This window comes from Diabrotica virgifera, chromosome 3 (assembly GCF_917563875.1).
Source record: "Diabrotica virgifera virgifera chromosome 3, PGI_DIABVI_V3a".
Classification (NCBI taxonomy): domain Eukaryota; kingdom Metazoa; phylum Arthropoda; class Insecta; order Coleoptera; family Chrysomelidae; genus Diabrotica; species Diabrotica virgifera.
In genome coordinates this window covers 14,562,043-14,587,462 of record NC_065445.1, presented here as the reverse complement: position 1 = coordinate 14,587,462, position 25,420 = coordinate 14,562,043, and the positions used below count along the sequence as shown (strand labels likewise).

Sequence of the window (25,420 nt, the reverse complement as noted above, 5' to 3'; positions counted from 1 at the left end):
CCAATTAAATTATTATTGTGGTACCATTAGTTAAATTCAATATTTTGGAAACTTTTTTGGCTCTTAGTATTTTTTCGATTAGGCAGTTTTTATCGAGTTGCGGCTTCTTTTTCAATATGTTTACATAAAAATTTTATATGGGTTTTGTTCCTTTAAACCCCCCAAATGTTTGTGTACGCTCTAATTAAAATACATTAGTTAAACAAAATGTTTTTAAAACTTTTTTGCCTCTTTGTATTTTTTCGAGAAGGCAACTTTTATCGAGATATGGCTTCTTTTTTAATACGGTTCAAAATATACCTAAAAATGTAAATCATACATAAATTTTCATATTTTTACCAAGTTTCCATAATCGTACTTAACCATATACAAATATGTGGTGGATTTGACAAATATTCAAAATATCTCGATAAAAACTGACTTCTCGAAAAAGTACTAAGAGCCAAAAAAGTTTTAAAAATATTGTGTTTAAGTAATGGTACTACAATAATAATTTAATTGGAACGTACACAAAAGTTAGGGGGGGTTTAAAGGAACTAAACCCCATAAAATTTTTATAGGGTGTCCAAATTTCACTATAATTTTTTCTTAAGATGCTACTATCATAAGAATGCCATATATCCATTTTCAATAAAAAATCTTTAATAGTTTTCGATATATTGGAAAAAATCGATTTTCATTTTGTAACTTCAAAGGGTTGTAACTTTTTTTATATGCACATTTGTACTAAGGTAAGTTAGGTTCAATCAAACTATTTTTGGTCCCAGAATATGTGATTAAATTTATGACCTGTATTTTCGTTACACCCTGTATAACTAAGTACGATTATGGAGACTTGGTAATAATATGAAAATTTATTTATGATTTACATTTTTAGGTATATTTTGAACCATATTAAAAAAGAAGTAATATCTCGATGAAAAGTGCCTTCTCGAAAAAATACAAAGAGGCAAAAAAGTTTTAAAAACACTGTGTTTAACTAATGGTACCGCAGTAAAATTTTAATTGGAACATACACAAACATTTGGGGGGTTTAAAGGAACAAAACCCCCATAAAATTTTTATGTAAACATATTAAAAAAGAAGCCACAACTCGATAAAAACTGCCTTATCAAAAAAATACTAAGAGGCAAAAAAGTTTTAGAAATATTGAATTTAACTAATGGTACCACAATAATAATTTAATTGCAACGTACACAAAAGTTTGGGGGGGTTTAAGGGGACAAAACCCCCATAAAATGTTTATGGGGTGCACAAATTTCACTATAATTCTTTTTTAAGATGTTCCTGCCATAAGAATGCCACACGTCCATTTTCAATAAAAAATCTCTAATAATTTTCGATATATTCGAAAAAATCGATTTTCATTTTGTAACTTCAAAGGGCTGTAACTTTTTTATGTGCATATTTGTACTAAGGTAAATTAGGTTCATTCGAACTATTTTTGGTCTCAGAATATGTGATTTAATTTATGACCTGTATTTTCGTTACACCCTGTATAGATAGTTCTAGTTAACTAATTATAATATATTTACAATTAACTAATTTTGATGGTAAATAAGCCAAAATTTTTCTAAAAAAATGATTTTATTAACGTTTCGACGTCCAAATCGGGTGTCGTTGTCAAAATACAAAAAATATTAATGAATTAAACAAAAATGTTGTTGCTTAGTAAAAAAAAATTCTTCTAATAATTTATTTAATCTGACTCATTTATATCGTATCATAAATAAGAGCAATATCATTTTAAATTCTTCTACTTAAAAATGTATAATATATGTCTGAATTGCCGATATAAATGAGTCAGATTAAATAAATTATTAGAAGAATTTTTTTATACTTAGCAACAACATTTTTGTTTAATTCATTAATATTTTTTGTATTTTGACGACACCCGATTTGGGCGTCGAAACGTTAATAAAATCATTTTTTTAGTAAAATTGTGGCTTATTTTCCATCAAAACTAGTTAATTGCAAAAATGCCACAAGAAAATAGTTTCAGAACAACAATAATATATTTAAATTGGTACCGTAAAATGGGGTTACTTTGACCGCTGGGGTGAATTTGACCGAAAACATAGAAAAATATCTATTGTGATATACTTCAGCCACCCTGTATAATTTTTAAAATTATTTTTAACGATTCGAATTTATAAATATCTAAGAATTCATTTTTAATAAAAAAAAAAGAATTAATATTCCAAGGGTTGTTAAATCCACCGATATAACGAATTAAGAAAAAATGGTTTAAAAAACGGTCAAATTAACCCCACTTACAAGAAAAATAATTTTACAGGCAAAATGCATATACGGTCAACTTCCCCCCAGATGGGGTGAACTTGACCAAAGGCATTTTTTATTTTTTTTTTCTAAGTCATGATTATTTTCTTGTCATTATAATCTGAGCTACTGAAAGTAGACGCCTAAACCCATAACATATTTGCATATAGAAAAATGTAGCAAAATTTAAAATATGATTTTTATAGGATTAAAGTACAAAATCCGTCAAAGTCACCCCATTTTATGGTAAGATAAAAATGGGGAACTTTTTTATTGTTTATTTTACGAAAAAGTTATTCTACATAAAAAGTACTGCATGATCTAAAAGCTATTCGGAATTAAAAAGTATGTTTTAATATGCAATTACATCCTTCAAATTGAAAAAAAAAATATTTATCCACCTACCTCTACCGAAAGTATACTTTCCGGACCTGATTGTAGGTAGCAAAGTTGTACTTTTCCTCCCTAGGGAGGAAAAGTAAAAGTGACGTCATGGTATTTCATTAATGAAATATAACTTATTGACGCCCTGTACAATATCTATTTTCTATTACGTAAATATCAATACATTTTAACGTTTATTTAAAAACACTCTGTATTTTACAGAATGGTAAAAAACAGTAAATTGTTATTCTGATTTAACAATGTTTACATTAATAATTTGACTTATATTTGACAGTTGACAGTTATATTGTAGCTACTTGTTAGTTTTAGTTCTAATAAATTTTGTTGGTTAGTTACATAAATAAATTAAGTAAAAATAAAAAAATGACTTGTTATTTGAGGAAGGTGGAAAAACCATATGTATAACATGGGAGTAAAGTACCTTTTCCTCCCTTGAATGATTACTGCCCTCCGCTACGCGTCGGGCAGTAAACTTCATTCTCGGGAGGAAAAGTAGCACTTTCCTCCCTTGTTATACAAATAGCTATTCTTTCTCAAATTTAGAGGTACCGAATATCAATTTTTATTTATTACAAATATGGAACTCTTCCGTTCCAATAAAAAAAAATGTCAAGCAAATTTTCACAAAACAAAATGCAATAAACATCTAATGAACATTGAACGGTTAACTAATTAATGTTTCAATTAGTTAATGTCTGTCTTGTAACACTTTAGAAGAGATGCATTTAGTATTAAGTATATATAGATGTAAGGTAATACCGGGTTTCTGAAATTGTTTGGCCCCCACGGTCTCCAGATTTAACGCCACTCGATTTTTTTGTGGTGTTACCTACCGGAAAGATGTATCTTCACAGGCTATTTACAGATGATGCTCATTTGGAAAGAGTCATTAATTAATGTGTCCAGAGATTTACTCCAGCTTGGTTGGAAGCTACTCGAAAAATTTGTGTGATAGAACAATTACCTGCATTGAAAGAAAAGGCGGATATGTTGAGTAGTTGTGACTTAAAGTAGCTAATAATGTTTCATACATGAATTATTAATGGTATTACCTACTAATTTAAAAGCATCGCTAAAATGTTACAAGGCAGACATTAACTAATTGAAAGGTGTTTTGTGAAAATATGCTGATTACTTTTTATCGGAACGGAATAGTTATCATATTTGTAATAAATAAAAATTATTTTCGGTATCTCTAAATTGAAAAACAGTTTTTCCCGTTAGAAGGGTATAATTATTGTATATTACCTTAGTTTTTAATTCCAAATAACTTTTCGAAATAGCAGTTTTCAATTTTGTGAAATATAAAGGTAGATACTTTACTCTTGAGCGAAAATCATATCTTTGACATACCTCGTATAAGATTAATTAAATTTGATATCTGATGGTTATGTTTTCGGTTTTAGACGATGCAGAACTTTTTATTAAGAGTAACTTTTTTCCGTAAAATTATTAATAAAAAGGTTTCCCATATGATGCCAACTTTGGAAAAAATTATTCAATTTAAAAGGTTCTGCATGGATTTAAAACACGAAATGCAACCAAAGGTTTTTAAATTCTTTTAGTCATATATGAGCTTTTCCCCAAGATAAAATTAATTTTATTTTTGAAAATATCAAACATTATTATTACAAAAGTTGATCAGAATAATTAGTAGTCAAATTCAAATATGCAATTTCTCTATCCCTTTGAGAAGTCGACTTCCCTGATTACATTTCTCCATTAGTTTCTATATTAAGTCATACCAATATCAGCAATCAACAGATCAGCAATTCTTTGTATTGGGTGATTAACTTCTCGACATTACACATGACCAAACCATCCTAGGATCTCTCATTTTGGAATCAATTCCAGCTGTCACCCCTAGACTTCCCCTAATATAGTCATTCCTAATTTTTTCCTTCTTTGTCACTCAACTCATCCATCTAAGCATTCTCATTTCCACCATACGCACTCGTTGCCCTCTTTCTTTTTAACTACCCAATATTCAGTCCCATACATCATAGCTGGTCTTATAATCGTTTTGTAGAATTTTCCTTTCGGCTTCATTGGAATTTTTCTATCTGCGCTCGCTTCCTTCCACTTCATCCGTCCAACCCTAATTGCACTTCATCTATCTCCATATATTTCCCCATTACTCTGCAATACTTATTCACCATCCAAACATAATTTATTTGTAATAACTCCATCTTTAATTGAACATTCCAAAGTCGAACCCGCTTATTAGAATACAGGTTATATAAATATCCTGGTTTAAGGAATAGAAATTTGAGGTCCCGAAACATTTCTACTAGCAACCAATGATCGGTTATTAGAATAACCCGGTTATAGAAATAACCCTTGTTTGGCACCAAGGCTATTCCAATAAGCGGGTTCGACTGTACCGTTTTCGAACTAGTAAGTTTTAAACTTTTTTCCTCGAGAGGTTCCAGTCTTTGTTCTAAGCACCCACCTTTGACTAAGCACCGACCATTAGTGCAATCCTACTTTCACATAAAAGTTATCAGTATCAGTCTCTCACCTGTCCTAACACTAGTGATTACTCTCTCATATATCTCTCTCACTATCTTTACATATTCACCGGGGATTCCTTTCTTATTGAGTGCCCAACACAGAATATTTCGAGGAACTCTATCATAAGCTTTCTCAAGATCAATAAATGCCAAAGTGTTTGTTTCTTTATTACTGTATCTTTCCATTAACTGTATTAAGTATAATGAAATTGCACCGACTTATTGTTTGACCATTGATTGTATAATGTTCTTTTATTTTTCTTGAACTTCGTTTGACCTCCACCAGGTCTCTCTATTTTCCAACTTCTTTCCTGTCTTTTTTATGATGGAATGATACTGGAAATCTTCCTCCAAATTGTATTAGTACTTCCTTTCAAGTACCCAACACATTTTTCCACCATTTTTGCCTTGAATAGATCCTCTTTATCATCTTTTAACATCCACTTGATTCTTTGTAGTGCTCTCCCATATTTTAGTTTAGTTTAGTTTTACCTTTTTCCTTCGCAACTTATGTTGTTGGTTGTCTCACTAACTATTATCTCGCAGTCCTTACATTCAAGTATATCTTCTTTTCTTGCCATGAAAAATAATCTATTTGGAAGTAATTTTTTCTACTTTTGTACGTAATAAGTTGAGTTGCTCTCTTTTGAGAAATGTGTTACCAATCGCCATAAGGGTGTTGCTAATTCAAGCATATCAGCTTCATTTCTACTTCCTAAGCATAGTCCTCCATATATTGCTTCATATTCTATCTTGGATTGGCCAAAACGTGCATGAAAGTGACCTTCTATGTTATAATTTTTTCCTCTGATGGGACAAATATGACTCTGTATGTCTCCTAATTGATCTCAGTGTATTCAATACTTGTTTATCAAGTACAAATTTCACTTACATTATTCTATCACTCATTCTCACACCTTCTACTAAATACATTATCTTTCGATCATCCTCATTATTTGAACATTGAACACGCCATTCTTTGTGTCTTCTTTGTAGAGAGAATCGCCAAAATGTTTCACAAAGATGTTCACAGTTCTAAAAGGCGGTGGTCTCCAATAGACGCTGTAGACTGCGTACAGCATCACGACGTAGGAAAATTGTTCATTTTAGATACTTTTAATAAACTTTGAAGGAAAAAAACTTACTTACAACCGATAATAGTTAAAAAAGAGAAATTCTACAACAAATTTAAATTACGGGGTGAATTTAAGTGACCAGCGACTTAGCTGGTCGTCTCCTATAGACGCCGTAGGGTACAATGTTTATTTTTAGACCATCGACTAAAGGTATACTAGCGTCCTATGGGGGAGCTGATCGGCTTATGGGGGAGCAGTATGGCAAGGGATAAGGGCTTGCCGCTCGGTGATACTCCTCCTAAAGAATGTTATCAAAATATAATCTTACCTACGATATTCAGATCCACAATTTTCGTCATAATTTCATTGTGATATATCTTAAAGTTGATGTAAACATTTTAATATAAATCATAATTAAAAGAGACATATTGGAGACCGGACCTGATTCCGAAACATAAAGTGTGTTTAATTTCAGCTCCGATATATTCGCAATTTTATACCAGTATTTTCACCAAAGTAAATTAACAAAAGTGATATATCTGTTCAATAAAGTGAGTGTTATAAGAAGACCTAAAAATGTGAGTAGAAGAACATTAATTAGATTGTAGTAATAAATTTATTTTGGAAATCTAACCAAATAAAATCTTCATATCAACACAACACCGGACTGGTTTTTTATTAACAACAATTAAAACCAGGGCCGTACTTGAATATGATAATAATTAAAATAAATCGTTCAAGTAAAATTAAATGATGAATAATAATTTATCAACAATGGAAATTCCTACCACTTCTCAAAACAATCCAATATACTCTATTATTGCATCTCAACAAGCTAGTCCAAAAACTCCACTAAAAGAAGAAGCCATCATCTTCAGTTCAATCAATGGCGCAAAATTGCAAGATTATCTATTGCAACTAGGACCACTCGTTCAACCAAAAAATATTATTTATTCGTCAAGAATCTCTAATAACCGAGTATGCATTTATCTTTCAAGCAAAGCTGTAGTTGATGACTTTCTAAATAAAACAGGATCCATAAAAATAAATAATGAAGTACTTCTAGCACGTAGATTAGTTACTCCATCAGAACGTCTTCTCTTATCTAATGTTCATCCAACAATACCAGAGGAAATGTTGAGCAATCTTCTCCAGAACCTAGGCTTGAAATTAATGTCACCAATAACATGTTTGAGAATTGGAGCTACAAATCCTGAATATAGCCACATACTCAGTTTTAGGCGTCAAGTATACATAGAACCCCTAAATAATATAACCATACCTGATTTTATCATGGTTAATCATGATAATGTTAGCTACTAAATATTTTTGTCCAGCGACCAATCGATCTGCTTCAAATGCAAACAACATGGCCATCTTGCCTCACAATGTTCATCAGAAACCTCTCCCCTAAGCAATTCTGATATGTCAAATACTACTTCAACTTCTAATCCACCTCAAAGTATCACTTCACAGGCTACCACAACAGATCACCAAAAAATAATTCACCAAGTACCCTTCTTCCAATAAATTCAATGGAGGTGTCAAATAATAACCTTCCAACAACAGAAACATCAACATCAACCAAAAGATATTTATCAGAAACCCCATCTCCAACAGAAGAGCTAGCATCCAATGTATATAACACAGAACGCAATAAAAGTAATCCTACATCCAAAAAAATAAGAGCCGACACCAATTCTAAACTCGAAAAAAGCATAATAACATCCATTCAAGACTCACCCCAAGAACAGCAGATACAAGTAGACCAGAAATCACAAAATCAAATTCACACAGCAGCTAAAGTAACAATAGAAACCGAAGAAGCTGCTAAAAGATTTATCAATAAACATTCAAAATCATATGTTTTAAATTACGATGAATTTCGGGATTTACTAAATGAGACACACGGAGCTAAAGATTTCTATAATATTGTTAAGGATTATACACCAGATTTAACATCACTTAATAAAATGCTTACAAACACTCATCCTCATTTTACTGACTCAAAATTAAAAAATCGAATCACACGACTACGCAAAAAACTAGAAAAACTATTACATCTTTCATGTGATGTGCTTCAACTAAATAATAAATCACTTTCAATAGTATATTACAATGGAATTTAAATGGGTATTACAGCCATTTAAGCATGTTACAACTTCTTATCTCAGAATATGCACCAGATTTTATTTCGTTACAAGAAATCCACTTCAAAAATAACTCAACACACAACCTGAAAGGTTATACCGGATTTTACAATAATCGACCCAATCAAAACTATGCCAGTGGAGGAGTAGCTCTATATATAAGGTTGGACCATGGCAACCACCCGAGGTATCCAGACGACAGCAAATAATTATTTCCCGTTTACGACTTGGACATACCCAGTTTTCTCATGAACATTTGCTTAAAAAAGAAGAAACTCCAATTTGTGATGAGTGCGGTTCGCCCCTTACAGTGAAGCATGTGCTAGTGGAAAAGTGTGAAAAATTCAATAGACATAGAATTAAATACCATTTAGCAAACAATCTTAAAGACATTTTAGACAATAACAACACTAATAAACTACTTTTGTATCTCAAATACTGTAATTATTTAAACAACGTGTAATAAACTGTTAACTATCCCGCTAATAACCTTATTAGGTTGAAGCGGATTGTTGTAAATAAAAAAAGAGACAAATTAACATTTTCTATGTTTTTACTGTCATTTCTACTATACTATATTCCTCATATACTTTATTTTACTTTTGATATTATGCTTAATACTACCATCATATTTTTAAAGAAGTGTCTTTTTTGTTAGTCAAAGTATATAATATGCAACAGTACACACAACTTTTCCCATTTTTGGGAAAATATTACAGCGCTGACACCTCGTTAGGCACAAGAAGATACTGAAAATAACCACACGAGATACATACAATATACCCACATAAGTTCGGCAATATTCACCCCTTTATCTGTTGAAAGTCTATTTTGAGCTTATTTTAGGCTGGGACTCTACTTGGTTACTCAATTTTCGGAGATATGGTATCCGCTAAAAAGTAATATTGCATGTTGTATGATATATTTCACCAAACCCAAAAAGACAATGTACAATTTTATATACGTAGATAAAAAATGATTATCTTTTTACATATATTTTCTATTTTCATATATTTACTGTGTTTCACATTTTACATTTTTATTTGTAGATTTGAATACAAATATCAGTTTTTTTAAACACCTAAGCGGTGCCTTAGTTATTTACAACTTGGTTAGTTACTTCTGAGTCTAAGCATTCTTCTGTAACACCACATTTCAAATGACTGTAGCTTATTTATGTGTTCTTGCTGCAATGTCCAGCTTTCAAGTCCATATTCCAGTATCGCGAACACGTAGCAACTCAAAGCTCTTACTCTTAGTTGTAATCTAAGTTCTTTGTTGCAGATAGTTATTTTCATTTTTACTGGCCCTTATTTCTGTTGTTTGATCATTATTGTCTGAAATCCAGGTTCCTAGGTATTTGTATTTATCAAACCTTTCTATCGGTACATTTCCCAAATGTATGCTTGTTTGTATGTTTGTTGTCTTAGTTGTTATTATGTATTTGGTCTTTTTTATATTCATTTTCAGTCCATATTCCTCACAGAAACTGTTTGCTTTGTTTAGTAGTTGTAGGAGCTGTTCAGCAGAGCTTGCCAAAATCACGGTGTCATCTGTAGATCTTATGTTGTTAATAGATCTTCCGTTAATTATTATTCCTTTACTTTGAGATAGTAATGCTTCTTCAAAAATGGCTTCACTATATACATTAAACAGTAATGGAGACATAATACATCCCTGCTTGATAACACTTCTCCTGATTTCAATTTCTGGACTGGGTTCGTTATCTATTACAATTTGTGTTTTTTCTATATTTTTTGTCTTTAGAATTTGGACTAATAGTCCAAAGAAATAAGATTTTTCTCGTGACATATCCCCTCCAGGCCGAAACCAAAATTTTTGAGTAGTATGGACGTCTATATTAATAACCTATATGTTTCCTGCAGCCGATTTTGATGATATACATAGTTATAAACAAATCAAGATCAAAAAACGGTAAATTTTCGCTGTTTTCGTTTATTACTAAAAAGTGAAGCATTCTAAACAAATTTGAGAATAAGAAACTCATAAATCATATAAAAAACTTCAACATGGCGTTCGTTGAATATGTCGTTTGTTGCTTAGAAAATTGCAAAAAAAGTCATAAATTTTGAGATTTTATAAATAACTTATGTAAAAATTAAGTTAAAACCTTCTTATTGCCCGGAATGCTGAGACTTCTTGTGCTTAAATTAAATTTTAGATTTCAAAGCACTTGGTCAAATAGTTTAAAAGTTATTTAATTTGTTTATCCAAATTCATTTTTTTTGCAACACTATAAGTCAGAAAATTATGAGGTTGCAGTAATACGGACAGTTTATGAAAGAAAAACATTTACTTTTAACTTAATTAAAAAAAATGACAAGAAATAATTTTAAACAGTGTAAAATTATTTTGCAAAAATATGTCGATTTTTTGCTTACTTATAAACAATTAGAATAACTTTTTAACCGTTACCCGTAGAAAATTTATTTATTCATATTTAGAAATACTGAATTTTTATACACATTTAGAAAGAAATACAATTGTCCTAGGACAATTAGAGACGAAGTTAGCCACCCCCTTTTTTAATTCACATGTTTTGCAAAATAATTTTGCAATATTTAGAATTATTTTTTGTCATTTTTTTTAATTAAATTAATAGTGTAAATCTTCTTCTTTCATAAACTATCCAAAGTATTACTGTAACTTCATCATTTTCTGACTTATAGTGTTGCAAAAAAAATTAATTTGGGATAAACAAATTAAATAACTTTTAAACTATTTGACCAATTGCTTTGAAATTTAGGGTATAATTTAAGCACCAGAAGTCTCAGCATTCCGTTTAATAAGAAGGTTCTAAGTTAATTTTTACATTAGTTATGAATATTTATAAAAACTCAAAATTTATGATTTATTTTAAAATTTTCTAAGCAACCAATAAGGATGGACATATTCAGCGAACGCCATATTGAAGTTTTTTATACGATTTATGAGTTCCTTACTCTCAAATTTGTTTAAAATGCTTAACTTTTTGGTAATAGACGAAAAAAGCGAAAATTTACCGTTTTTTGATCTTCATTTGTTTATAATTATGTATACCTATCATCAAAATCGGCTGCAGGAAACATATAGGTTATTATTATAGATGTCCATACTACTCAAAAAATTTGGTTTCGGCCTGGAGGGGGTTGTGTCACCAACAGGATATTTTTTTTCCTTATTTCTCTGAACTATATTTTTTCATGTCTAACCTTGTCAAATGCTTTTTCAAAATCAACGTAACAAATATGGACATCCACATTTATATCCATGCATCTTTGAGCAATCACATTAAAAGGAAATAACGCCTCTCTGATTCCTTGTCCGTTTCTGAACCCAAACTGGCTATCTTCTAATTCCTTCTTCTGGTTTTTTTATTTATACGACCATGTATTTTTTTAAGAATAATTTGAGAACATGACTTATTGGTAATATTGTTCTGTATTCACTGCAATCTTTAGCGTTTGTATTTTTAGGGATAGCAAAAAAGGTCTAACTCGACTAGACTAATTTAAATACATATATGACATCAAAAGATAATTGACAATGACGTCGAATGGAGTGTTGTAAGGTAATTCTGTACATTTGTTTTTACCAGAAGAAAGACTAACATAACATTTCGTCCAACATTTTCTTTTTCTTTAAAAATACTGGTTGCAGTGTACCTACAGGGTGATTGATTAGTAGGGTAAAGCTCAATAGTTCCGCTATAGTAATAGATAGCAATAAAAGTTAATAAGAAAAATTTTAGCCACCTTTGAGCTTCATATTACAAAATTAGTTAGAATGTTACAGGGTGTTCGATAACACAGTGGCAGACCAAACTTATGTTTGTTTTAAATGGAACACCCTATATTTTATTTTAAATTCGAAATCCTGTTAGCTTCTCCATCACAAAAATATAAAGGTTTGTTATGTTATACAGGGTATTTACAAAGTTATAACCAATTTTATATGAAAATCGTAACAAGTTCAACTCCCTGTATAAATAAAAATATAATGGTTTATTAATGCCATATTTTTTAACGTATTGTCAAAATTTTCAAGAATGGTCGATATTGCTAATTTTCTTTATATCAAATACAGGGTGAGTCAAAACGCAAGTACATTATTTTCTCAGTAATTTTAAATGGAACACCCTGTATTTTATATCACTATTGAAAAGTACCATTACCGTATTTTAATTTTTAGATAACATTCCCTATGTCTAAATTTATTAGTTTTCGAGATATTTTCATTTTTCAATGGACCAGTAGCGTGGCCACCCAAATCACCAGAATTTAATAAACTGCACTGATTTTTTTTTGGGTTTACGTTAATAATGAAGTTTATGAAATACCTCCAACAACAAGGGATGATATGAAAGATAGAATACAAAGTGTATTTCGATGTGTTAATTTACAAATGCTCCGTAGAGTAAGTAGCTCATTCAATGATCGTTTTTAGGCGTACATAAATGTGTTAGGAGATAATTTTGAATACCTTATGTAATTAAATATTAAAAATATTTTATTAAAAGTAGCTTCTAATTTTTTCAAACATGTTTTTTTGCAAAATGTATTACTGATAAATTATGTTTCGTTCTTTATTTGTTACATTGTTACATTTACATACAAAAGTAGTGTTGTCTTCACTGTTGTCTAAATTGTCTTCACAAAATATTGTATTTTGTGTTTGTGTGTTTTTTTGTAAAATTTATTACTAATTTTCTTTGTTTATTTGTTGCATTTACCTAAAAAGATAGTTTTCAATTGTTTCAAAAATGTTGCATGTAGTGGTTGTGTTTTTGTTTGTAAAATGTATTACTAATAAATTATTTTTATTTATTTATTTGCTACAGTGTTACATTGATTACCGGATTGATATTCGGTAATCTTCAATTGTCAATTCAGTCATGGCTTACTTAAAATTTAGATAAATTTAAACACCTAAAATAATTTGCTCTGGAAAATGAAAATATCTCGAAAACTAATAAATTTGGGCATACGGAATGTTATATATAAATTAAAGTACGTTAATGTTACTTTTCAATAATGATATAAAATACAGGGTGTTCCATTTAACATTACTGAGAAAATAATGTACTTGACTCACCCTGTATTTGATATAAAGAAAATTAGCAATATCAATAATTCTTAAAAATTTTGACAATAAATAAAAAAATATGGCATTAATAAACCATTGCTGTTGTGCTTATTTTTATTTATACAGGGAGTTGAACTTGTTACGATTTTCATACAAAATTGGTTATAACTTTGTAAATACCCTGTATAACATTACAAACCTTTATATCTTTGTGATGGAGAAGTTAACAGGATTTCGAATATGAAATAAAATATAGGGTGTTCCATTTAAAAAAACATAAGTTAGGTCTGCCACTGTGTGATCGAACACCCTGTAACATTCTAACTAATTTTGTGATATGAAGCTCAAAGGTGGCTAAAATTTTTGTTATTAACTTTTATTGCTATCTATTACTATAGCGGAGCTATTGAGCTTTACCCTACTAATCAATCACTCTGTATATGCCAGAGAAAACAACGTACAAAAGTTATTTTTTAAAACTTTTAAGATAAACGTCCACTCAACAATTTAGCTTGTTACCGTATTTGCGAAAATTGAGATTTATAGCTACGTTCGGGCTACTTCTTAAAGTTGCGAAAAGTTATAATATGCCCAGAGTTGAGATAAATTATTAAATTCAAACTTTGGTATGGTTTCCGACGATTTTAAAACTGGAATCAAAATTATGATGTGCTGGTAATTACTTTAAAAAAACATTGCTAGTTAAAAAACCAAAACACTTGTATAACTCTCAATTATTATACTCTGTTCACTAAACACGTTCTCAACTTTCTAGTTTTAGTAATTATTTTTTTGCTACATTACTCACGTACAAGTTAGGGATGGGAAAAACCTACCGGTTTAAACCTAAAACCGGTTTTTTTACTTCGCAATAACCGGTTTTACCGGTTGTTTTTTGTTCCGGTTATAACCGGTTTTTCTTTTTAAAGTAAAATCCGGTTATTAGGTTTTTACGGTGATTAGGATTAGGTTAGGTATTATTTTGGATCCCAATAATAATTATTATTATCAAGTAATTATTCCAAACAAAACCATAATTCAAATTTTATTTTATTTCATAAAATACAGAAGCAAACTGAAAGTGTAATCTCATCAGCCAGAAACAATGATTAAGTTTTATTATAATATTTCCTTGAAAAGGTATTTGTAATCATAATATTTACATAAGAAGTGATCTGGTTGAATTAGACGCAAACATCATCTATTTTTCACACTTAACACTTGACATAGAAAGTGGGTGAATGACTTTTTCTGATTACCAAAAATAATGCTCTGACTATGAATATCGAATTACTGATTACGAATACGAATCTCCAAGAATTTCGCTACGTTTTCAAAACGATACACTCATACAGGAAGTATTAAATGAGTTAAAATGTACCTATTCTACACATATACAAACGTGTTAAAAGTAATACATGTTCTTTCGATAGTAAATACTAATTTTGATCATATTGATATCGAGTCGAATGGAGTATCGCAAGCTAAAGTGTATTGTAAATGAAACTTTGTAACCTATTGGATTAAAAAAAACGAAAACCGGTTTTTGCAAAAACCGGTTTTTGCAAAAACCGGTTTTTGGCCGGTTATAACCGCCAGGTTAAATCGTAAGCAAAAAACCGGTATAACTACGGTGACCATATCTTTTTAAAGAAAAAAAAGTACAAAAAACAAAAATGTATTAAAAACGCAAAACGTATCTTGTTATTGGACAAATATAACTTTTTGGCATTAAAAATAAATGAACTATGTAGCTAAACATAAAAAATTATATCAATCAAACTAAATATAACACATTACATTCACTTTGAAAAAGTTACAAGCCTGTAATTAAGAGTTTTTAGATGAGAGACCTGGAATAGCCTCATCTTCTTCCTGTTTTTTGCATCATTCATATTTTTCTGAACTTAAAATTAATTTAAGAAGGTCCGGCGTCGACTGAAGTAAATGAAACATTTCATACAAGTCTCATCAAAATTTGCGTACACCAGCATCGCTGCCTTGAGAGTGGATATGGACATTTGTGACTTTTCCGACGTCCAATAATAATTATTTATTACACAAAATAAACACTCGATGGCCGCACTAGTACCCGGAAGGGAAAAAATAAATGCGCATAATATTTGTAAGTTTTTCAGTTTGAATTGATCTACACACTTAAAAACTTTAAGCCATCGATCCTGACTATTTTTTTCTTTTCTGTTCCACTCAGCAATTTTTTCACTTGTAGCCACGTCTTTCAAAATTCCCAGTTCGTCAAAGAGTTGATCTTCGTTTAACATGGTTGCCTTGATATAAAATTTAAAAGCTTCGAGAGAATAACAAACATCGTTCCATGTTATTTCACTTCTTATGCGAGCTCCACACTCTCGCCGAAGTCGATCGAGGTTCAACAAGTACGAAAGTGTACACGGCCACCTTGTGTAACTTTGCCTCACTTCGTTCTACTTCCATTTTCTGTCGGTCTGGTCAAAGGGATCTTTGTCGGTATCGCACCGCTCTTTGTCGGTATCGCACTTCCTCGCGAAGTAGAACGAGTGTGTAGAGAGGGTACTTCGGACTTCGGTCAACTTTGGCGAAGTAACTTCGCCGAGAGTGTGGAGCCCACTTTAGATCTATGCTTTTGAATAGTTTAAATTCATGAAAATTTGTACTCCAGTTTTCTAGATAGGTTACACATTTTGTGTAAAAATGTTTCGCAGTGAAGTTTTGTGTACGACCACCGCACCATAAGCCTGATGTCTCACACACTTAAAATGTTTTTAAAGATCATTCATAAACCCATTTACCACACTTGATATGAATATTAAAGAAACCCACTTTGGATTTACATTACTAATCCAGAGATGCTTGGATGTGAACCAGGATATGTACGTCTGTTTCATAGATTACAACAAGGCTTTCGATAAAGTCTGCCACAAAGAGCTAATGGACGTCCTCAAAGCAAAACAATTACAATACAATGACCTTTGAATTATAACAAATCTATATTATAAACAACAGGCACACATACGCATTAACGAACACACATCAGAAGAGTTCAAAATTACAGGGGTGTGTATTGTCACTACTACTATTAAATGCATACTCTGAAGAAATTATGAAAAAAGTTCTTGAGGAAGAAACAGCAGGAATAAAGGTACCTAAACGGAACGCCAATTAACAACATTAGATATGCGGAAGACACTATCATAATAGCGGACAACCTCCAAGACCTCCAAAAGCTAATGAACAAGATAGTTGACTATGGAGAACAATATGGATTATCAGTAAACATCAAGAAAACTAAATTTATGAGGATATCAAAAACCCAAAATAATGATAAAAGCCTGACTTTAGAACAAGTTGAAAACTACAACTATCTTGGCACAATAATTAATCACACAAACGATTACTCCAAACAAATTAAAGTTCGAATAGACAAGGCAAGAACCAACTTCAATAAAATGAGAAAGGTAGTTTGTGCAAGAGAACTGAAATAATTAAGACTTGAGAGTTAGGCTGGCAAGGTGTTATATTTTCTCGACTCTGCTTTACGGGATAGAAGCATGGTCAATATACTACTAAAAAGTTGGAAGCATTTGAACTGTGGGTGAAGGTACCTGAAGATAGCATGGACCGAGCCTGTAACAAACAACGAAGTCATGAGAAGAGTCAACAAAAGAATGGAAATATTGGAAACCATCAAGACACAAAAGCTCCAATACCTGGAACAGTATACAAAGAAATTTATTTAAAAGTAGTAAAAGATAAAAATATTCATTTTTTAGAAAAAATAAGTATATTCGCGTGTCCTTTCATTTTGATGCAAAACAAAGGTTTTAAAGTACATTAGGACAATATTTAAAAATAAGTACTGTCCTACTTAAATAAGTACATATGGTCACCGTAGTAACCGAAAACAGGTGTTTTGTCAAAAACCGCCATCCCTAGTACAAGTTATGTCTTCTTAGTCTTTAACCTGATGCAGGTATCGTGATATCATGAAGCTATTAGCTGATTTTTCCAATGTTCCTCCATTTGTCTCTATCGTCTGCCATTCTAGCACATTCTGACAATGGAGCGCCAATATGTAGCAACAATATGGTCCATGTATTGAGTGGGAGATTTACCTCGACTTCTTTTACCTTCAACTTTTACCTTGATAGGTAAGTTTTTAAGACCATTGAACCACGTTTCCAGAATAGTTTATTATTTTTTGTGATGTTTGCGTTTTTAGTCTTTTCTTTTTGTTTATCTTGCTGGTTCAGTATATATTTATTTATTCTTCGGGCCACCCATTGTATTCTCAGCATTCTTCTCAAGCAGTACATCTCAAATACATCTTCTTCTTCTTTAAGTACCGTGCCCAAATTATTAGGCGTGGGTAGCTTCCATAACAATTTGCCGATATCGTTCTCGATCTTGTGCGGCATGTAACAATTGATCTGCTGATAAGCCAGTCCATTGACGAAGGTTTCGGAGCCATGAATATTTCTTTCGACCAATTCCTCTTTTTCCGTCGATCTTTCCATTGAGTATTAACTGCAGCATCCTGTATCTGCTACCTCTCATTATATGCCCCAGTTATTCAAGCTTTCTCTTTTTTATCATCTTCATTAAGTCACCTTCGCCTTGACCTACTCTGTTTAAGACTTCTCTGTTTGAAATGCGTTGAACCCAAGATATTCTGAGCATTCTACGATACGACCACATCTCAAAGGCTTCTAATTTGTTCATCATGTTAACCTTCATGATCCAGGTTTCACATCCATATAGTAATACAGGATACACATAACATTTTAGGAACTTGATTCTTAGTTGTAAGTTCAGCAGAGAGTTGCTCAGAATAGATCTAAGTTTCATAAATGCTCCTCTTGCAATTTCTATACGAGTTTTAATTTCTTCATCCGGATTTAGTGTCTCGTTTATCCAACATCCTAGGTATTTAAAATGGTTAACTTTTGTTATTGATTCATCATTGACAATTAGTTGCATAGGGCCGACGTCTTGTTTACTAACCACAAGTAACTTTGTCTTTGTTGCATTTATGTTAAGTCAGTTATTGGAGCATTCCCTAGTGACTCGATCTATAAGGAATTGAAGATCTTCGATATTTTCAGCCATGATCGCGGTGTCGTCTGCATATCTGATGTTGTTAATAGTTTCTCCCCCGATTCGAACTCCACATTGTCCTTCCAAGGCTTCATTAAAAATTATTTCTGAGTATACGTTAAACAAAGTTGGGGATAACACACAACCCTGTCTGACACCTCTTTGAATGCAAATTTTGTCTGTTTCTTTGCCGTCTACCAGAATAGAAGCTTCTTGATACCAATATAGATGTTGTAAAAGTCTCAGATCTTTATCGTCTATTCCAATCATTTCTAGATATTCAAACAACCTATTATGTTGAACTCTATCAAACGCCTTCTCAAAATCTATAAAGCAGACGTAAATTGGTTTCTGTACTTCCCATGATCGTTGAAGTAATGTTAACATTGAGAACAAAGCTTCCCTTGTTCCCAATCCTTTTCTGAAACCGAATTGTTTGTTTTCCATTGTCTCTTCACATTTCTGCTTGATTCTATTAAGAATTATCTTAAGAAGTTGCTTGAGAGAGTGGCTCATGAGACTAATTAGTCTAAAGTCTTTACATGATGATGTATTAGGCTTTTTTGGGAGTGGAATAAATGTAGACTCTAACCATATCTGTGGCATCATGCCAGTCTCGTATATATGGTTATAAATGTTTGTTAGTTGTGAGACATTGTCGTCATCCAGAAGTTTGAGCCAGTCTGATGGTATTTGGTCAGGGCCTGGAGAATTCCCATTTTTGCTCTGTTTGATGGCTTTCTCTACTTCCGCTTTTAAAATACTAGGACCAGTATTCGCATACTTTGTGGTGTTAAGTGGTGGCCTCGTATCCAGGAAGAGCTCTTTTATATAGTTAGTCCATTCTTCCTTTTTTTCATCCAAGTCGAGAATTATTTTACCTTTGGAGTTTCTCATAAAGTGAGGAGTTCTTTTTCTCTGAGTGTAGGTAATTTCTTTAAGCTTTTTATGTATATTAAACTCGTCATGTTTTCTTTGTAGTTCTTCCATTTCACGACATCTTTGTTCCATCCAGTCCTCTTTTGCTCGCTTAACCTCGTATCTTATTTGTCGATATATCTCTCTATACCGAATCTCGTCTTTGTTTTTCCAATTTCTTCTTTGTTGAATAAGGTCTAGTATTTTATCGGTCATCCAGTCCTTTTTCTTTATTGGGTCTTTTTCTGGTTTCAAAATTTCGTTTGCTATGGTGACCATGGCGGAATTCATGATATCTAGATTTTGACCGATATTTTCTTGTCCAGATCTTTCTAACTGTTTTTTAATCTCACGATTTATCTTATTTCCGAACTCATCTGATATTACGGCATTTCTTAGGAGTCGAGTATTAGGTTTCTTCTGCGTTGTGGGGGCTTTTATTCTTTTTAGTTTTAGTTTGAATCCAGCACAGAGCACATTATGGTTAGTTGCTGCGTCTGCACATCTATAATCTATAATCTATAATCTATAATCATCTATAATAATACATCTATAATCCTTTTATCTTTCTTCATGAGGGTATAGCATTCCGATGCAGAAGGGAAAACTGGAAAAACTAGACTTTTTGCCACTCTCATTTTTGTAGCGATAGTTATTTCATGGGTTTTAAAAATTGTTGCTAATTTTGACAGAAGCATTTGCAATTGCTGATCGGCGCTTTATTTCTTCATACAGCTCCTCTGGTTAGTTATTAAATAGCCCAGATATACCCTATTCCACGAACATACGTCTGTTGTTGATCATCTCGACAACGAATATTTTACTGTGCAAATTATGAAGAACGAAAGTAAATTGCAAAATACATTGTTGTTTATTGGAACAATTATTAGAGCCACTTACTTTCGCACTTCGTATGTTGCACACTAAAATATGTGTTGTCGCGATAATCCAAGACAGTCGTATATTCGTGAAATTGCCCATACACAAATTTATCTACAATAGCGATATTATTTATCATCATTAGATGATTTTGATTATTGCTAGGCTCTATAATTATAATAATTCTCATTTTGTCCCTATTTATTTTAAGACCCACCGTTCGGCTTACTTCTTCAATTCGTTGTAGCAGGTAAATCAGTTCAGCCTCGGAACTAGAAAGGATAGTTGTATTATGTGGATATCTCACTAATGCGATTTATATCATCCATCCATCTAGTCGATAGTCGCCTTCTACTTCCATATGCCTCTGTTTTTGGTCGCTATTCCAGATTCTTTCTGGTTCATCTGTCATCCGTCAATTTGGCAACATGTCTGGCCCAAACCCATTTAGCCACGGCTATTCTTTCAACTGGATCTGTGACTCCTAGTTGTTCTCTTTATTTCTACGTTTGGTACTTTATCCCTGATGGTAATACCTAACATTAATCTTTCCATAGCGTGTTGTGTAACTCTAATTTTATTTATTGTTGCTTTTGTGAGGGTACCTTTGTGTCAAGAACCAGTAAAGCACATTGGTCAAAAAACTTTATTTTTAAACAAGCTGGTATATTAGACTTGAAAATGTTGTTCAATCTACCAAAACTTCCTATTTAGGGTCTGTTTTTCGTTCTCGTCCCCAAAACTCCCAAAAATTTCGAAAATTTAAGTCCTAAATTTGCGGCTTCTGGTAGTACTGATCATTACCTTTCCAACAAATGTCTAATTTTAAAAATCGGTTAAACCATTCAAAAGTTACCGAGCTCAGAAATATAACTCAATTTTTATTTAAAAAGGGCAAAAAGTTTGTGGATATGTATGTATGCATGTATGTACGTATAAATGTATTTGTGTGGAAAAGTTACACCCATTTGAATTTTTTTCTGTGTTTGAAGAGGGGGTGAGGGCCGATTCAGAACCGGTGTAGTTTGTGACTTTTGACCACCCATAAGCCAGCTATAGGACTTGGTAAGTACAAAACGGCAAATTTTTTGGGGGTTCGGTTCAAGAAGAGACATAAGAACCACAAATACGCCAAATCAATAGTGTCGAGTTAAGCTTTCAGATGGTGTCAGGATCAGAGATACTTACATCAGGTGTAAGCCGTCAGGATCAGACATACACACGACTCAGTATAGCCGAAAAACTGAACAACTAAACTCTGAAAATTTTGGTTTTTCGACAATTAGGTACTCAAAATTTCAACCTACGAATTGCGCCATTAACTGAGTGTTTTAGGCTTTAATAATTTTTAAGTTATAGGTTTCATAAGTATGATCAAATCTATTTCCTATGGGAAAAAACGGTTTTTCAAGCTCAATAATTCCTGTAATAGCTTCAGTTATCATACTTTAACTTCAGTTATCATGTTTAGTAATCAAAATCGGTTAAGCCGTTTAGAAGTTATTAAGCTACAAAAGTATAATCCAATTAACGATTATTCCCGAAATGGTTTATGTAGTTATACTGATTACGATGCTAAATTTGATCTGGCAACGGGCAATCCGAATTCATTTACCGGCCATCCCAATATTTTTTTTCAATCTATTTCGAATAGAAAAAAAATCTAGTGTACATTCAATGGACACTAGATCATTTGGGAGATAATGCGACAAAGGCGACCATTTATAAAGCTCAACGTGTAATCGAGAAAATTTCATTCAACTTCATACATTTAATTTATAAATAACTTTGAAAAAGTCTTTGAAAAACCTTAAAAAAAAATGAGTGGCGCATACAATATTCCAGCTACAAAAGATCTGATATGAATATTACGTGGCGCAAAAATGTATTTTCATTTTGATGCAAAAAAAAATCTAGTTTTATTTTAAAAGATTTTTTCATACTATTTGCTAAATTTGAAGTAAACGCGCCACAAAAGAGTTTCAAAATGCAAACTGTATCAAAGTTACTCTTTTGTGGCGCGTTTTACTTCAAATTTAGCAAATATTATGAAAAAATCTTTTTAAATAAAACTAGAATTTTGTTTTGCATCAAAATGAAAATACATTTTCGCGCCACGTAATATTCATATCAGATCTTTTGTAGCTGGAATATTGTATGCGCCACTCATTTTTACGGCGTTTAGCGGTTTTTATTCTTGTATTTGTATTTATATTCGAGTAAAGCTGTAAACAATTTCTGGAAGATACTATAATCCTATCTATTTTCACGTTCTATTCGGAACTTTTTGGCATCTTCAGGAAGTCTTTGGTTACCCATATTCCATTTTAAAAGAAGAACTCAAATGTTATGTGTACATGAGTGTGTCCATCTCATAAACTTTACCCAAATAAAACGTTTTATTTGGCTTCAGTGAAACCATGCCGAAAGTTTGGTGTAATTATTCGTGATAATTACACTTAACATCACCCAGTAACAATCAGTTACATAAACTTTACAAGTCCATAAACCAACAACTGCATACCGCATCACAGTGTCAAATGCAATATAATTAAAAGCAACCTCTCTTTCTATCTCTCTCCCTCTGTTGCTATTGCAATGCGTTGGATATAATAGACCTGGATTCCGCGTACCAAAAAAGTTAATTAATACCAAGCTGAAAATTCGTTAACAGCTCAATGGTGTCTAGTCAGACAAACTTTGATGTATGGGAACACTGAAACAGGAGAAGTTTTAATTGTGGAACGAGATTTTAATTGTGGAACTTGTCATCCTGACAAGTTTGTGATTGTGAAAATTAGCAGGTTGTTTTTAAGTTTATTTAATAGCAGACTTTATATAATATATTAAAAAATGTTTGTCCGACAAATATGTTGGGCATTTTAAGTCCGACGCGCATAACATGTTAAATAACAGGAATTACATATGTTGGTGATAAATATCAGTCTGATTTTTGCATAAGAGTTTAATCTCTGTTCGGAGAGTTTAAGTCTGTTCTGTCGGACAAAATACATGTGCCGTTTTCGTGGTCTGACCGTTCCAAATTTTTAACCTGTTCCACAATTAAAACTTCCCCTATTCCAGTGTTCCCGTACATCAAAGTTTGTCCGACTAGACACCGTTAAGCTAATAACAAATTTTCAGCTTGCTATTAATAAACTTTTTTTGGTACGCGGGATCCAGTCCTATAAACTCTAACTAGATTACACATTTACTGCATTTTCCGATTAGTTTCTCTGAAAGATTCCTTGGAAGTTCGGACTCCTGGAAATATTAGGAAAAAGCAACTTGAAGTATAGACGTGTAGGTTTACCCCTGAGGACTAAATTCATTGATCACATTTTTATATTAAAGGAAAACTTCATGTTGTTTCTTTTATTTATTAGAAAAAATTAAAGGAAAAATAGAAATAAGTTCAAGTCCAGGAAAAATTTAGGACAATATACAGCACTATTCAGCGATTCTCACATATCCTTCTGTTTTATTTCTCCGAAATTTCATATATGTCTTTTGCATTTCTCTCTATTTTTCGCTTTCTCTTTGAGCTCTCTCCATCTCAGACCAATTCTTTCATGATCTCTTATTACAGTTCTTCTGTCTGGTTATATATTATTTTGGTTTTTCCTTAAAATATGTCCAATCCATTTTCATTTCCTCCTTTTAATCGTGACTATTATTTTTTTCTCTTGTTTTGTTCTTGTCCACAGTTCTACGTTTGTTACTTTATTAGGCCAGTATATTTTTAGAATTTTTAGAATTTTAGGAAAACATCTACAAGCTTGCAAAATACTCCACCATAATGGGCCTAAGAAACTAAAATTAAAATAAATGGAAGACAAATAGAGGAAGTAGATAACTTTACACATCTGGGACCAATCATGAAAAAACAGGCGGTAGTAGATAAGATATAGAAAGAAGAAAAGTAACACAGCACAACATGCCTACAATTCCTTTAAAACATCTGGAACCCACGCGATATGTCAGAATTAACCAACAACAAAATACTTAAGCTGTGTTTTATGGTGCAGAATATTGGAGATATAGATCTCGATTCCGCATAAGAAAAAAATTTGATTAATAGTAAGCTGAAAATTTGTTAATAGCTTAACGGTGTCTAGGCGGACAAATTTTGATATATGGGAACACTGGAACAGTGGAAGTTTTATTGGTGGAAGAGGTTAAAAATTTGAAACGTCAGACTACGAAAACGTCAGATATATTTTGTCGGACAGAACTTCCAATTGATTTGTTACACTTTCATTAAACTCTCATGCAAAAATCAGACTGCTATTACTAACCAACATGATTCCTGTCATTTGACATGTTCTTCGTATTCCACTCATTAAAATGCGCAGTTGGTGATAAACACCAGTCTGATTTTTGCATAAGAATTTAATGAAAGGGCAACAAATCAATTGGAAGTTCTATCCGACAAAATACATCTGACGTTTTCGTAGTCTGACGTTCCAGATTTTTAACCTGTTCCACCATTAAAACTTCCCCTGTTCCAGTGTTCCCATATATCAAAGTTTGTCCGACTAGACACCCTTAAACTATTAACAAATTTTCAGCTTGCTATTAATCAACTTTTTTTCTTATGCGGGATCCAGACCTAATAAGAAGAAACAATTACCAAAATTTTTTTTTATATTAGATAACGTATCATTTTCAATAGCAAATTCATTCAACGGTATTTTATACACTTTTTATGCGAATTCCAGACGGCCCTGAACACAAGTTATCTTCTTATTTACGACATTGTTTTTTCAATCCCCAAAATGTAAATATCTGGTAATATTTCAAGTTTGAAGTTTTTATTTCTTTTTTCTAAATTGTGGGTCAATGTTGGTATATGATATCTTTTATCGATAACATAGTTCACTGTAAAATGATTTTCACGTGATTTTTTTATTTATACTTTCTGTGCTAATATTGTTATTATTTTATCATTAAAGATTTCATAGACCGACAAATTTTTTTCTTTATTCATGTGTACTTCTAAACTAACACGTTCAACGCG

General features: G+C 31.9%; 1 protein-coding gene across 5 annotated transcripts in view; it reads left to right on the top strand.

The window, feature by feature from the left end:
• LOC114327122 (uncharacterized) overlaps positions 1–25,420 on the top strand; it is a 160,089-nt gene that overhangs the window by 13,583 nt on the left and 121,086 nt on the right. Inside the window, exon 1 of one of the 5 annotated variants that reach the window (XM_028275627.2) lies at positions 6,834–6,852. The exons of the other annotated variants lie outside the window; for them this stretch is intronic. The gene's annotated coding sequence lies outside the window, so the exon portion shown is untranslated. Of the gene's footprint in view, positions 1–6,833; positions 6,853–25,420 lie in introns of those variants that run through there. 5 annotated transcript variants of the gene reach the window in all.